The sequence below is a fragment of the Tauraco erythrolophus genome, chromosome 8 (assembly GCF_009769465.1).
Source record: "Tauraco erythrolophus isolate bTauEry1 chromosome 8, bTauEry1.pri, whole genome shotgun sequence".
NCBI lineage: Eukaryota > Metazoa > Chordata > Aves > Musophagiformes > Musophagidae > Tauraco > Tauraco erythrolophus.
In genome coordinates this window covers 29,618,353-29,634,802 of record NC_141472.1, presented here as the reverse complement: position 1 = coordinate 29,634,802, position 16,450 = coordinate 29,618,353, and the positions used below count along the sequence as shown (strand labels likewise).

Genomic DNA, 16,450 nt, shown 5'->3' with positions numbered 1-16,450 from the left:
TTCTTCCAATGCAGTTCTCTGGATAGCATTAAATTTATGCATCTGTACTACATAAGCTAGGTAGATCTATAGTAGTTATGATCATATAGTAGATATGATCACAAAACCAAGATGGACTAAAAAAAGAAGGTAAAAAATATTTGATTTACGATTGGCAAAAGTGATTCTCTTATGAGGTTTGGTGTATCGGTGAAGGTACCCTGAAGGGGAGGAGAGAAGCCTGCCATGTGGGAAAGTGTTGAGCTGAAGTTCAGAAATTCCCCTCATCACAGAAGAGCGTGAGCCTCACCAGCACTGTGGAGACGGCAGTTTTCTCGTTCAGTGAACCACCCTGCGTTCTCTCCCTGTCTGGCAACTCCAATAACTGTGCTTGAAGCTGTTTTGCAGGAAAGAAGGAAGGACTAACCCCCCTCCCCTTGCAATGAAAGTGTGCTGGTGCAGTGCTGAAGTCAATAGTGATCCCCAGGAAGGGACAGCTGGAAAGACAGAAGACATTCAAAGAAAATAAATAAGAAAAATACAGACAAGAGGCAAATCTTTTGTGTTATTTTGCTAACACAATTTATCCTAAGCCAGTGGATGAGCTGGGAAAAGACTGAACAAGAAAGTGTGTTCCTCCTAGCCAGTTTTGAAAATTTAAGGTTCCACAAGCCTGTATTATGGCATCATTGCTTACAACAAACTAGATGGAAAGGTTTGTGAGAATAAGAAATTTTAATTCAAATCTAAAGACTGTATTGCTGTCTGGTCTGCATGATGTACCCTTGAGTATGTTTTCAAATCTCCTTCAAATTGGTTCACTGCACAAAATATCTGACACATCCAGTCACAATAATTCAACTAGTCACCATGGTTCAACTAGTGCTCTGTATTGCAGCAGCTCTGGAGTATAGCAAAGTGTGGGTCTGGCTCCAGGTGTGCAATATCCAGCTGCTCAATCGCTCTATAGAAGGAGTGTTAAAACTCCTTAAAAAGCATCTTCTCTGAGAATTGTTATTTCCCCTTTCTTAATTATGAGATTTATTTCTGTGTGCACTGTAAAGCACGTGTTTTTATAATTTTAACGCATGTGGGAATTGTGTAGCTAAATTAACATGTAAATGGGACATTTGTCTTAGTTATCTAAGCAAAAAACCTCTTTTGAGGAATATGCTTCTATTTAGAAAGCAGTTCATTTGTTACAGGCTTGTAGGCCAAGCTCGTTCAGGCCTGGGCCATGAAAGCAGTGGTTAGGCAGCTCACTGCAACTTGTGGCAGCTCTTAAAAAAACAATTAATGACTTTGGTTTGAACGATGATAAACTGGGACTGCTATTGATGGCAGCAGTATGTTTTTGAGAGAGAATCTAGTTGTGTAAGCATATTATACACACACACACCAGGATTCTCTGTATAAAGTGATGAGCCTCCATTCATTTACATGGAGACATCTGAGGGACTAAGCCTTAATATCTCATCATCTCTCATCTCTAGTATTTAAACTATATGTGTTCTCAAGTGAACTTGGCATGAATGCCTTCTGTGTCCCTGCATTTGTTGTTTCCATTCTTCAGTAAATATTTCTCAGGAAGTAAATGCCCTGTCACTAGCTGAGCTATCAGAGAGTACTCACAAAAAAGGGGCATGTCCATAGAAATATACAGTTTTGCCTTCTTTTCATTCGGTGGCTTGGGAGGCAGTGCCAAGTGAAGATGCTTTTGGAAACATAAGTGAACTTGACTCTGTTGCTGACCTGACTTTGAGCAGGGAGCTTTTGGTAGAGACCTCCAGAGTCTCCCTGCACCCTCAGCAATCCTGTGAACAAGACCACCTAGTAGTTGCTCTAGTCCTGGCTGAGTGGGCAGTTCAGGATATATCTGCGAGAGCTAAGACTGACAGATAACATACAGAAAACTCATGTCTTCAGTGCTTTCAGTAGGATGTTAAAACGTTGTACAGTCTGGAGTTGAACACAACATGGACTGTTCCGATGATGGAACAAGGCTAGTTAGCACCATCTCCTACTGAGAGACTTCTTTCCATCTCTCAGCTGCAGTGCCAGCATCACTAATGTTCCTATTGCTGCATATCAAATCATCTCCGTTTTGCCATCTCCTTGTATGGTACCAACATGTTGTCATTAGGTGACACATCCTGTGCAAGGAGAGGCATCCCCAATCTATTCATCTCAGAGCTGTGTCTGCTCCACAAGCCCTGCAGAGTAGTGCCCTATTCCCTTCTTCACCTCCTTCAAGACAAAGCTGTTTCTGAAGACTATTCCCAATGCCTTGTGGAACAAGAAAGTAGAATCCGTAGGAGGAAGCAATTTTTCTTGTAGCAATGCGTGTGTAGGACTCTTGACATTCCCACTGCCTGCTTACTGTTAATCCAGCTAACTGTTTTTTTCTTTTATTCCTAATATGTATATTTGCTGTGGTTGTCCAAATACACAGATTGTTCAGTCTTTTCTGAGGATGTTGCAAAGTGTGGTGATTACACTGCTGCCCTTATGAAGTGTTAAGAGTTCATAGCTGCCTGCAATGCATTTATCCCTATTCCAGTGACGGGTAAAGAAAAAATGAGACAATATGCTGCTAAGCCATAGAGGTCTGCTCCATATTTAAAAGGAAGTGGATTTAATTTTATCCCTCATAGTCATTGCCTTTTCAAGATTCCTGCTTGGTTAGGAGTGCAGGTACACATCGGGGGTTGTTTCCTTTACACTGAATTAGTAAGTCAGAAAATACATTTTCTTGCATCATGCTGGCATTTCCCCTCTATGACACGGTACACAGCAGAAAGAAACACAGCAGATATTTCTGGAAGTGAAGGTGCTGTGAAGTCCTTGAATTCAGGGACTTGTTGGAGGGAGAAGAGATATCTTTGAGTATCTATGTCGTCTTTTGCAGCAGTACGGGTACTATGTTGACCATCTCTGACCAAAAGCCATCTGGCACAGGCCCAAACAAATAAATGCAGACTCTCTTTGAATTTATTTTCAGTTCAAGGTGATATAGATTAAGTTCGGCTACAGGGATCGTACAGTGCTCACTCCTGGTGATTTGCACTGTGGTTTTGGGAAGGGAGGCATCTTCTGGGAGTGACGTATTAAACCTAAAAGCTTCCAGGGGAGAACCTAAGCAGTAAGAAAGTCTAGTGACAACAGAATAATGCTTTCTGTCTTTGGCCCTTAATCTGTAGGGAGGACGTCAGTGTCAAGGAATGGGGAGGTGGCAAACGGCATTAAAAAGTCAGTTGCTTCTCATAGATGCTGCAATTCAGATGGGATTCACTTCCCTTTCCTTGAGGTTCGCCAAGTTCCTAGTTTAAAGTGTATGGTACCTTCACCTGCAGGGATTGCGTTAGGGGCTTTAGAAATACAAGCTGGAAAGACTTTCCTAAGTACTTCTAGTTTAGAAAAAAAAACCCCACAAACCACAACAGGATGTCTCTTTCCTAACGGTGCCTTTGCTTATGCATTTCTCTCCTCAATATTTTACAGTTTGCAAAGACTTCTTGAGCCTGTCAAACAGCCTCCTGGAAATGGGTTAGGGATGCGGTTACAGGAACTTTTCACTCAGCAGGGTAAGAAATCACAGCTGCATCTGGTGTAGCAGCCAGCTGAGCAGCGTGGCTGGCACAGAGCTCTTCTTTCAGTCTTTTTAACACTGATGAAAGGCACGAGGCTGCTGTCCCCAGGGATGCCAGTGCTTCCCTTCCCTGGCCAGCATGCGCGTGTGGCAGAACAGAGGGTTGAGTCTTCTTGTGCTTTCTCAAACTGACAAACTCCAGCCTGTTTCTTCAGGACAGTGGTAACAAAAGTATTGGTTTCTCTAGTGCTAATAATCATTCTCTAACCTGAGGTTTTTTCAGTTCTCTGATGGGCCATAAACTCAGATAAGTTGCTCAGTTTCTCTTGTTGGCTTAGAAGGGAAACATACTTGCTGCCATTCCCCTGATCTAAGCAGGACTCCAGAGCCATAGCATTGATATCAAAATACCAAATTCTTAATATCTGCAGCCTTTGTTTTGAAATTTAGGGTAATTGGCAACTCTACAAATCTTGAAATACAAAACAGAGCTAGTGAGCAAAACAAGTGGGCAAGCGTGTCTGAGAGAGGAGCACCTGGAGGATGAGCAAACTCTGTGAAGTAAACACTAGCCAGGGTTGCCACTTGATGTTTAGTTGACCTAGGTTCATTAGCAGTCATGCTTCTAAATGTCTGTTCTCTATAGACATATTCAGAGCCCAAACTGTTTCTTGAATGGCCCTCTCTATATGAAAAATATGACACAAAATAGGTCTAAAAAACATCCCCTGCAAAGAAAGATTGATTGAATTCTGGTTCTTTGACCAGAAGAGATTGCTGGGGGGAGGCAGCATAATGATCTTCAGGTGTTAAAAGGCTACTGCAGTGCAGAAAGGAATAAGCATTTTTTCTGATCAGGATGTATAGGAGAGCAGCCATGGCATAGACTGCCTGAGGAGACTGTCAAGTCACTGTCACTGGAAGGCTTTATGAATAGGTTAGATGAGTCTGTGAGAAATACAAACACAGGCAAGGATGATCCTGCCTTGGGGTGTGAGCATGGACTAAGTGATCTTCTCGGTTCCCTCCAGCTCTATGCAATTCTGTTGCATTCACTCAGGCTTCTCCTCCAGCTGGAACAGCTGTGTCTTGTTCTTGCTTTAGGGGTTCTGAAATGTCAACAATAACACTGCCTAAGTAAAAAAACAACAAAAACCTAACAAAAAACTTGTGGGAAATATCTTTCAGGAGTTCAGCTCAGGATTTCTCACACCTGTGAGAAAGCTCATTTGGTAGATGTATTTCTCAGACACACTAAGGCAGGGAGTAGAGACCATGTAAGCCCATAGACATGGTTTGGTGGCTTTTTTTTTTTTTAATCTAAGACGCATATGTTAAGTTTAGAGTGTAAGGAAATGGAGGAGCAGAAGCAACACTTTCTGCTCATTTGTCATTTCCCTGATTTGCTTTTTACTTCTAAAAATGCATAATTCATTTTTACAACTGCAGAATGAAGCTCTATGTTTGCAGAATTTATTGCCTTGTTTTTTCTTGAGATTTCTTTGCAGATTCCATGATGTCTAGAATGATGGTTCAGCTCAGGCTGTGTATTTTTCTTTGATGAACAGTAGCTTGATTCTCTTCTACTTGGCTCTCTGTTTTCACGAGATCCTGTGACTTCCTAGAGTTGAAGTGTATGCCCTTCTTTCAGATGTGGTAAAAATGAGGGTGAGAAGTTTGTAAGCTATTAGGAGAAGGCGAGGACTGTGGCACTGGATAACTAGGGGAACATCTTCCCCTTAGTAAATCAAGCTAACAATAGTGTGTTGATCCCTTCGCAACCTCTATTTCAACTGCTAAAAGATAAAACACAAATCTGGTTGGATGTGTTCACTGATCTCAACCTTGACCTGACCAGCCTTTTCCAAGAAGTACGTCCTCTTTGGGCCACTGAGAGGTGGTGCTGTGTGCAGCTCTGACTGTAAGAGTCTATCATTCAGGCCTCGGGGCTGTTTCTAAAACTGACACTGTTCTTTTGTGTGCCATAAACTGTTCTCTACAAGGAAAGATTAAATAGGCTGAGACTCTTCAGCCTGGAGAAGAGAGTGCTAGGCAGGGTTGTGCAAAGAGGAGCAGCATGAAGGAGGTGAATAATAAACAAGAATTTGCTGTTTCTCACAAATTCACATCTTACATGGCATTAAATTGGATGTTGCTAGATGCTGTAGAGGTCAAATATAAAGGAAAAAGCCAGTAAGGCATACATGAATTCATAAGCTACAGATTGCTGGAAGCTGGCAAAATGTTCAGTGGGATGCTCTTAGACTTATTTCATCAGCGTCTTTGCTGTGACACTATCAGATTAAGGAAATTGGAGGAGACACACTGTTGATCTGAAAAGAAATCTGGAGGGAGGTGATCTTAGTCCTAGGAAGCCCAAGTTCCTTACTGTTTCAAAAACATCCTTTTAATTGTGGGCAGCTCTTTGCACCTCTGTTGTTCAAAACCAAATTATATTTTGTCATAGCTGTGCTAATCTCAAAATACGTTGGAATCTGAATGGATTTTGCTAAGGACTAATTCTTTCTGCACTGTTTTTCTCTTCCTACGTGACAGTGGAATGGTCAGGATGTGGGTTTGTGTGTGGACAACTAATGGAAGGCATAGCCTGGGGGAAATTCAGGAAGCCTCTCATTTAAAAATAAATGAAATGGGTAGGAAAACAAATATGCAGATGCTGAGAATTTGGCCACACTATTGAGAAGCTCTGGGATTTCCCATTCAGCAATTGGCTGGAATGCCAGATTTTGAAACTAGAAATACTAGCTTCAGTCCTGAAGCTGAGTTGGTTGTTTGCTGAGGTTGGCATCTTATTCAGAGAATAGATGCAGGAATGTGGGCTCAAGAGATATTGCAGCTCAAGAGTTGCCATGGATATTAGGAAAATGTGCCAGAAAATCATTAAACCTCAGTCCAGAAACACTGTGGATTTCCAGCCCTTCATCATACGGCACAGATGCTCCCTTTGGGCTGAGCAAGGCTGTCTGCTCTTACAGCAGATGGACCCCTTGGAATACAGCAGCAAGGGCTGCAGTGTTGCCTGCAGCCTGAAGTACCATGGGTTGACTAATCTCATCCACTTGTTGCAGGCAGTGGGACAGACTGCTTTGCAGTGTTAGTCACAGAGAAGAAAATTCCATTTCCAGGAGTTCTTGCACTCCATATTGACACAAAGAAGTAAGATCTGGTGTGGTTTGCCCTACCAGCTTCTCCAAACTCTGTGAAGAGGAGTGCTTAGGAGGCATTGCAGTTGGGATAGCTTGTGCCAAACAGCCGTCATAATGGGAAAACTGGTCTCATTTTCCTCTGACTTGACACCTCTTGTGGAAATAGTGTCCGTTACCCCTCAAGATGATGCTAGACAAGTGATTGCTTCCACCAGGCTTTTGAGGCACATCCTCAGATGTTTCACGTCCTCTTGAGACACATCCTTAACGATGACATTGATTACCTTAATGTTTTTGAACTCTTCAACCCCCACCACAAGGGATGTAGTATTTAAATTAGCCAGTGATAGAGAAAACTCTGTTAAAGAGCCTGAAATTTCATGTGATTCTGCTATTCCTGCCAGGGCTGAAATAGCTTGAAAGCATTGACTTTTTGGTAGCAAAGTTTACCTAGACAGAGTTAGGGCTAAGGCAGATGCAGAAGCATGGTGTTGTACATCCATTGTTATATTATCGTAAATTCTATACACCATTTGTACTTGAGTATACAAGACTAGTCTTGGGATTAAGAAGGCCGTTTATGTGTTGAATAAATGAATTATGAGGGTAGTCAAAGCCTGCTTTCCTTTAGGCTTAGATTCATGTGAATGCATAGATATACACATTCATTTCTTTCCCTGTCTACAACTGCTAGGGTACTTTAATCTGATTGCTGCAGTTTGTGTTGATTTTGCGCTGATGAAGCTTTGACTGGGTCGTCCTATTTCTACTTGGCTGGCACCCTGCCCTCGCTATAGCAAATACTGATGGTACTTGTCAAGGACAACACCGGCAACTTCAGTTCCCTTAAGTGACCTGGGTGGGGGGGGAAGGAAAAAAAAAAAAAGAAAAGAAAAAAAAGATTCATGTTGAATCCACCTTGGTGGATGGATGGATGGCACATCTTGCAAGACATCCTGGAAATTCCAGACATCTGCAATGATGAATCATAGAATCATACAATGTTTAGGGTTGGAAGGGATCTTATAGATCATCTAGTTACAACCTCCCTGCCATGGGCAGGGAAACCCTCCACTACACCAGGTTTCTCAAAGCCTCATCCAGCCTGGCCTTGAACACTTCCATGGATGGGGCATCCACAACTTCTCTAGGCAACCTGTTCCATTGCTTCACCACCCTCAGAGTGAAAAATTTCTTCCTTACATCTAATGTAAATCTCCCCTCTTTCAGTTTAAAGTCATTACCCCTTGTCTTATCACTACATGCTTGTAAAAAGTCCCTCTCTAGCTTTCCTGTAGGCCCCCTTTAAGTACTGGAAGGCTGCAATAAGATCACCCTGGAGCCTTCTCTTCTCCAGGCTGAACAGCCCCAACTCTCTCAGCCTGTCTTCATAGAAGAGGTGCTCCACAAACCTTACCTCAGATATTTTCGTATGAATCCTGGCAGTTTCATCTCTGTAGCATCAGCGGGCAGACACAAGCACACACTGATGTTGCCATCCTTATTAAACCAAGATTCATCTGCGTGTTCCAATTCTCCTAGCAAACACAAGTGGAGAGAGCAGCGTGTGATATACATAATAATCACTGTGATGGGATTGGCATTAACAGCTTACCTCATTAGGGAGAAATATACTGAGTTGATTCATGGGTTTGCTTCCCCCCTAATACTCAAGTTACAGAGCACATATAGCATCCTTAGTTGTTATCCTTTTATCCTTACCCATGTTTTATCTGTGAAAATTCTTCATAATATTTTCGAAATAAATTAGCTTAGTGTTCTTTTTTTCTTGCTAAATGTACCTGACCTTTCAAATTCTGCTTTATGCCTACTTCCTTTGTAGATTCCATTAGATTTTACTATCAATTTTACTTGTAAGAAATAATAATATTTTTTATTTTTTCCTCCTTTTCCTTTAGTACTGAAGTTAACATTGCTTCATGTGTTGTATTGTCAAAATGGGCCTTTGGGAAATTAATTACTATTGCAGGTGAAGGGTGTTAGGATAAATCCAATGAAAGCACAATCTCTTTTTGCATTTCCCAAATCTGCGCTAAGATTTAATGTATGCCCTGCAGCAGAAGCCAAACTTTATCTGATTTATTTTTTATTTTTTTTCCCCTGAAGTTGGCCATGCAAACGAGAAAATATCCTGGCTAATTATGCCCAGTGAGTTTTAATTTTATTTATTACAGTCCCAGGCTGGGATTGAAAAAGCAAACACTGAATATTGCATTCACCCCCACATAAATACCTGCAGTGCATTGCAGAAAGAATAAAAAAAAAACAAAACAGACAACAAACCACCTACAATTTGGTATCCATTCTTTTCATTCTCTCTAGTCTTCCTATTTTCAATATTTAGTGTCTTCTCTGCACAAATGAGAATTATTTTATAGTCCAGATTATTTTATCTTTGCAAGAAATCCTCTTACGCTGTCCCTTCTTGGTTTTATAGCAACAAGTCAGATGTTTTTAGATTACACTCCTTGAATTTGGATGGTGATCAAAGCTGGGATGAGTTGAAGACATAAGAGGGGATGTCATCTGTCCTTTTTTAAAATAGTTCTGATTTTGGAAAAATCCCAAAGTAAATTTGAATATTCCCCACCTATATCTCAGTCATCAGCCAAAACAAAGCTTTAAACTGCACACCTTCAGATGCTGGAATACCTAGATCTTTTTTCTAGAATTGTTCTGTTAAATGCTACCTACAGGAGAGGCTGTCCTGCCTAGTTATAAGGATCTAATGGGCCATGTTATAGTTCTGATTTTTTGTCACCTTAAAACGATCACTTCAGTCATGTGAGTGACTATTTTCCCTCTCACTTTTTGTCTTTCTTGCGTGTTTCGAATGTAGGCTCCAACGGACATATTAACAAATAGCACAGGGCACACTGAAGCTTCATGTTTCCTTTCAGTTTCTATTTTAACGGAGGAAATTGTGGGTGTGTTTTCAGTAAGTTTCCCTTTCTCATGCTTGTGTTGGTACTTTGTGAAACATGGACAATTTGATTTGTGCTTGTGCAGCAAAAATTAAAATATAGTTAGAAATGCCACTTTCTTTTTCATCAAATTGTCCTTACAGAATTTATCTTTTTTCTTTTTGTGCTAAAAACAAGCAAAACACTGGAAATAATCATGTGGAAATGGAAGGGGGAAAATATCTTAAATTCAAATTATGTTACATGACGTGGAAGGAAAAGGTGAAAAAGGTGTCTTAATCCCTTGTAAAGATCCATGCACAGTGGGGAAAAAAAAGTAGTATTAGAAATAGAGGAATATGTTGCATTCTGTGAGAGCTGAAGAACATCTTGGGTCTTTCCCAAAAGTACGCACCTACATGGCAAACTAATGTAATTACACCATTGCAGGTAGCTCATTTTGCAGTGTGAATCTTGGAAACCTGTCAATATCACCCAAGTGTTAGGGTAGAAGGACAGGATGCAGAAAAACTGAGCAGGATTTAAAGAATTCAAACCCACAAACACCCAAAAACCTGCATGTCAGAATTCAAATGCCTGCAGTACTGAAGGCCGTCCCCTCATCTTCTCGTATCTATTCTAATGTTTAAATTTAGCTGGATAACGCAGGAGTGACAGAGCTGCTCTGTCTGATAGCTTAAGGGCTGACTGACAGTGAAGTGTAATAAGACTATGTAAAAAAAATTCCCTGCTCTTGGACAGGTATGTGAGCTTTGCACTGCCAGATAAGCTCGGTCTGTGGTAGTTACAAAACAAGAATATGTTTGTACAAAGCAAAGTCTCCGTAAAAATTGGCAGTCACAGTGGAAGATGCCACCTCTGAGGAAGGGAGAATTTTCTGTCCTTTGTGTTTCTTTAATGTGAACAAAAGGGAAAGCTCTGATTACTTGGACAATGCCGTGAGTTGGTTTTGCCTGCCCTGCCTTAATTTTAAGGCTTTTTGTTTTCCCTGACTTTGTTTCATGCATGCAAGACCAGCTGCAGAAAACAATTCAGGCCCATGAAGGGTGCACTGATCTGTAGAAATACTGTGTTTCAGAGCAAAACGAAGACAGATTCATCTGCTGCACTCACATCACTACATCTGAATTAGAGACAGATCATATTTTAATTTAGTCGTCGTCTTTTCCAGAGGAGATTCTTTCTTTTCGAAGCAAGAAAATGGTGCTGAATTCAAATTTCATTTACCTGATGTCCACTGCAGAGTAACTAAGAGCAGTGTTGATCTGGTACTTTAAAATGTGTTTAATAAATGCTGTAAGGAGTAACTACAGAACTGGTTTGAGCAGAGTGAACTCCTTCGTATAACTGCAATGACTTGCACATATGGAAAGATGCTGGAGTTGGAGGTAGTTAGCTTTTGTCTTTGATACAGAGTGGAGGGACTTCCCATTAGTGCTGAGGAGGGGATTTGCCCTGAATGAGACCTCTGTGGAGAAAGAAGGCATTTTGAAGGTTGATAGGGAGGCTACTGAAGTGGCTTTTAGAATCCAACTTGAGTGTGGAATTGAGTTTCTGGGGGAACCTGAATAGAATTCACCCCCATTGGTATTCCTTCAGAGTCAAAATTCATGGGATGTGCAACTGCATGGTAAATTAAAGGCCAACGACAGGGATGCACGTAGGATATAATATCCTGTCCTTGTTTGTTTGTTTGATTTTTGCAGATGGCTTTTCTGCTTTTGCTTTGTAAAATGATGAATTCTAAATGGAACAGCTGTCTCTACAGGATGGTTTATTTGTTTCCCTTTTTTCATTTTCAAATTTATTTATATAAAATCTTTTCTGCTGATGCCAAGCCAAACTGTCAGCACATTTACTTCTATTAAAAATGTAGGTGTTCTAACAACAAAGCAATCAAACCGTTAAAAAATGCCTTTTATTTAAGACATAGATAACAGGCTTTTTTCCCCTTCAATCCTGCCAATCCCACAACAACCTCCTCTCACAGTTCTGTCCCAGCCACACACCTTAGGGCAGTCAACATCAGTGTCCAAATCTTCTAAATGTTGGTCTCACAGTGGTGTGCAAGTGCAGAGTCTGAGAACCAAGGTGGCCAACAGTGGAAAATAATGTATTATAAAAGTTCAGTCATCAAGTTTTACAAATCTCAGAAAGAAGAAAAACCTACTTTTGTGATAAATTATGAAAGTGATAAAAAATACATGTGTTTCTCTTTAGATTTATTTTTTTTTTTTACATCTATTCAGTGTGATAGAGCAAATGATTTCCAGCATGGAAAAGAAAAATTGTATTTTTTTCATATTAGTCTTGCTCTGTTGTACTCCATGACTTCTCATAACATAATAAATTTAGCAAAAAAGATGTAGGTGATTTAAAAAGAAAAAAAAAATGCCACAACACTCTCTACAAAGTTGTTGTTCAGTTTTATAAAGTTGCAAGAAGAGAAAGAAGTTGGGAGATGTGCTGGTGAGGCGGGAATGTTTGCCGAGGAAAGCGAAAGATCTGGAGAGTGTCGACTGTTTTTTGGCCTGTCTTAATATTGGTTTTACTCATTGTTTCTCCTTTCTTCCCTCTTGTTCCGGTAGTTCTCTTTCTCCCTTTAGTTAAGAAGCCCTAGCCCACTATTTTTCCAGAAATGGACATCCAGAGATAAATAACAGTGGGAAGTGCTCCTGTGGTACTTTCTTTTCTAATGCTCTCTGATCTTCATTTGTTTTCCCCTTGGTAAATCCTTGAAGTTGTTACACATTGTCTGTGTGGTACCATTGGTAGATTTCTCTTTGAAACTCTTGCCTGGTTTCCCCTTGCACCCATTTCTTGTATCCAAAATAACCTTTGGCAAGAAATTTCACGGATTTACAGCTCAGCACACCAGGGCCAAAAATCCATGCTTTTGCAATTGGCCTCAATCTGCTGAGTTTAGTGGAAAGGCACCATTTGATTGAAGAAAAGCAAAGGCTGTACAGTAACACCATGAGTTTCATCATGGAGGCATGCCTACCATATGAAGTTATGCCTGTTAATGTTATATTTTGTTAATTATACATGAAATAGCTGCAGTACATAAATAGGAAAACATGCTGAAATAAAATGAATTTGAGATAATATTTAGGCAAATGCTTTCTTAATAGAAAAACTTCTAAATTTCATGTGTTTCCTTGTTATGTCATTGAGTTTTAGGGACTTAATGGTTGTCTCAAAATGGTGTACAGTGATAGTCTTAATACGGAAGGTGTGTGCTTGTTTTCTTTCTCTCTCTGATAGTTCTGTTTGTTTCCTCTTTATTTAGGAAGAATAGAGTGGTGCAGGCAGGATGTGTTGTGCTGACTATAACAAAATCTGAGAGGTGCTTATTGAAAGTACTGGGTTTATTTCCAGTCAAGTGTAACATCAAATGTGTAGAACTCCTTCAGCCTTCCCACTCAAGTAATTTTGTCATTGTTATTTCTTCATCATTCCTATCAAAGGGCCAAATTTTGCCCTCTAATGTCTAAGCAGTTTGTCCTTTGAATTCAAAGGAAGCACACATACAGTGTTGGAGGTGAATGTTTCATCCAAGCACGGTAAGTGCCTTTGTGCAGGCTCTGCATATTGCTCACTTAGATGGCTAAGGTGTGTGTTTTTCAGCTTGGCCGAAGGAGGGAAGAATTTATTTGCTTCATTTATTCTTTAATAAGATTCATTCACCATGATATATTCTATGCATTAATCTGGAATCTGGAAAATCGGAGTCCCTGGTCTGTCACAAACTGTCTTAGGCAAATCATTAAATTTCAAAGTGTCTCATTTATGATACTTGCAAAAATTGAGTTGATCTGTTTGTTCGTTTCAATTGCAAATAGGTCAGGGGCTGTCTGCTGCAAGTTTTTGTCTATGAAATCTTTTCTGATACCACTGTGGTTTTTTTGCTAAAATTGCTTGATTCTACTAGAATGCAAATATTAAATTATATTTAAAATTATATGTATTTAAATCCTTCGACATGAGGATCCAGGACAGTTAGCAAATGGAACAATCTGTGATTTATCTATGCCTTGATTAATTTTAATCATAGCTATTTCTTAATTTTGAATACTCTAACAATTAGGATAAATTTTGCTTCTAATGAAGATACAACTGCTCAGCTGGAATGGGATTATGGTAATTATTAGATTTGCAAAGAAATTGGTTTCCTAAGCTCTTGGGTTAGTTATCTGACCAAAAACAAGATCAATGTTGTTGGTGCTAATTAAAGCAAATAGACTAAGGAATAAAAAAGGTTTAATTCTGAATTTATGAATATCATTAAAAGCTTACATGGCTAGCTTGACTTGTGTTTTGTGCATTGTTGGGGGAAGAAAAACTGTCTGCATTTGTAAGACAAGTAGAAATGAGAAGTGACCTTCAACTTCGTAAAACCTTTAAAAGGAAACTGTTTTAAGGGAATAAATATGGCTAAGCCTCTGATACAGGCCTTTGGCAAACCACAAATGACTAGTGATTAGCTCTACTCAGTTGGGTTAATTAATAAAAGGTATCTTACAATAGGCACAAAGAATATTTGTCCATTACACTGATGATGTAAATTATGGTAATAACACAGTACTGTTCTTTTTACCTTTTTAAAAAGCTTTATTAACATCAGATGTTTCTTGTCGCCAGCACCCCTGTGATGTGAATATAACTACTGCTGTTGTACAGTTGACATAAATGAATGTTTATCAGCAAATAGCAGGTAGAAGCAAAGACAATATGCTGAGGGCAAGGGCAGGCACGATCAAAGCACAAATATAAGCAAATCTGCTCTTACAGGCAAAATTCATATCTATGACCATAGAGCTGTTGAACCACTGTGTTTCTCCTGCAGCCTCTGGGATGAAGCTCTTGGGGAGCTGCTGGTTCAAAGGAGCTGGAACTGTTCTGCAGATTGTAGCTGGGTTCAGATCGTGCACCAGCCAGTCCTGTTTGTGCCGTCCTGTAGGCTGCTCTCTTGATTTCTTCAGTATCGACCCAAAGCCTCTAGATCTTTCTTCATCATTGCCGAGAGTAGACGTAATGGCAGAGGGGCTGACTGGGCTGTCACTGTACCAGACAGGTGTTAGGCTCTGGTAGATGATTTCCCAGCATACCGTTAAAAGCCAAAATCTCATCCCTTCTCAGGCTTCCTGCCTTGTAAGGATGGGGCAAAACTGACAGTTTTGGCCATCCTCTTTGTTTCCTCTTTCAGAAACAAGGTGTTCTCCACAGCACTGAGAAAAGCTCCCTGATGAGCTGAAAAACCAAGCATGCGTTTCCCATTCTCTTTCCTCATTTTTTATTTGAGCCTAATGATTAATAGAAGCCATAACAATGATTTTTATAAGACCAATATATCTTCTAATTGTTTTAAAAGATGTTACAGATAGTTATAAGTAACATGCTTTCTTCTTGAATTCCTTATGTCTCTAGTATTTGAATAATAAATAATTACTATAATAATTTAGTAAGCATTAATAAAAACGACTTACTCTTTCATATTAATATTTTATATGATCTTTATAATTTTATGTATGATGGTATAAATAGTGATCAAGTAAACCTGAGTTCTAGAACAAAGCTGAGACTCACACTCATCCAGATGAGTGTATGTATGTACTTGTGTGCAGCATGCTGAGGACAAGAGGTTAGTATGGTAGGTCTCTACGCACATAAAAAGGTTTCCTCGGGTTTTCAATGTTTGGCAGCTCTAAGCAGCCTTGGATTCAAGTAAGTTGATGAATGCTTGGCTGGTGAGTCTCAGGAGGCTGGTGAAGAACATGGCTGTTAGTGACATGCAGGTTTTCTGCTTGCACGCATGAAATGTGTTTTAATTGTGAGGATTCCAGAAGAAACAGATGGAAAACCACAATTAAAGGCAAACAAATATGCACACGTAAATGCAAAAACATTTCCTAAGGATGAGATGAACTACAATAAAATCATGTCTTCAGCTAGTACAAATCTAGGTAGCATCAGTGACTTCACCACTAATATCACTGAAAGATCTGGGCCGTAAAAAGGGTTTTGAAGCTCAATTTACAGCAAAGAAAACCCTAATGGAGTGCTGATGTGTGTGAGATAAATTGATTGCCTGTTTTCTATCCACCCACCCATCACAATTGAATCAGTGGTATAAACAAGTTACTCATTTTTCAAAAGTCAAACATATAGTGTAGAAGAGATTATCTAATATAGAGTAAGGGGGGAGGGGGAAGGAAGGAAAGAAAAGGCGAACAATGGAGCAATCTCTGTTTCCATTTAGTCTGGTGCAACTCCATTGCTCTGCCTGCATTTACACCAATGTAGTTCAGGTCAGCATTCACTTCGTGTCCTGGAGATTGAATTTATCTCCCACAGCTTTTGTTTCGGTTCCCTTCCTGAGCTGCATGCTGTTGTGCCTCTTTCTTCTTTTAATAATTTGCTTCACAATAACACTTTAGAGGCATACCAACTAAAATGAGGGAAAAAAGAGAGAGAGCAGCACTCATAATTGAAGCATATTTTTCCTCTCACTTCTGAGATTTTCATGCTGTTACTAGAAATGTAACTCAGACTAATTTTGATAACAATGATGCCTGTTTAATTAGAGAACAGGGGATTCTCCTTTGAAACAGGATTTCAATAACAGTTTCACCTGTTATTTGTCCTTCTCTGTGCTCAGTAAGTTTGTGATACTTTAATTGCTAACAAGTGAAGGACAAGTGGAGTGTTTTTATTGAGAGTGATCTTTACCTACTTGCTGCATACATTAAATGTTTTTGTTTTCAATG

The 16,450-nt window shown here is 39.8% G+C and overlaps 1 protein-coding gene across 1 annotated transcript in view; it reads left to right on the top strand.

Moving 5' to 3' along the window:
* The window catches only part of CNTNAP5 (contactin associated protein family member 5), a 299,098-nt gene that overhangs the window by 167,802 nt on the left and 114,846 nt on the right, over positions 1-16,450 (top strand). The gene's annotated exons all lie outside the window — the stretch shown is intronic.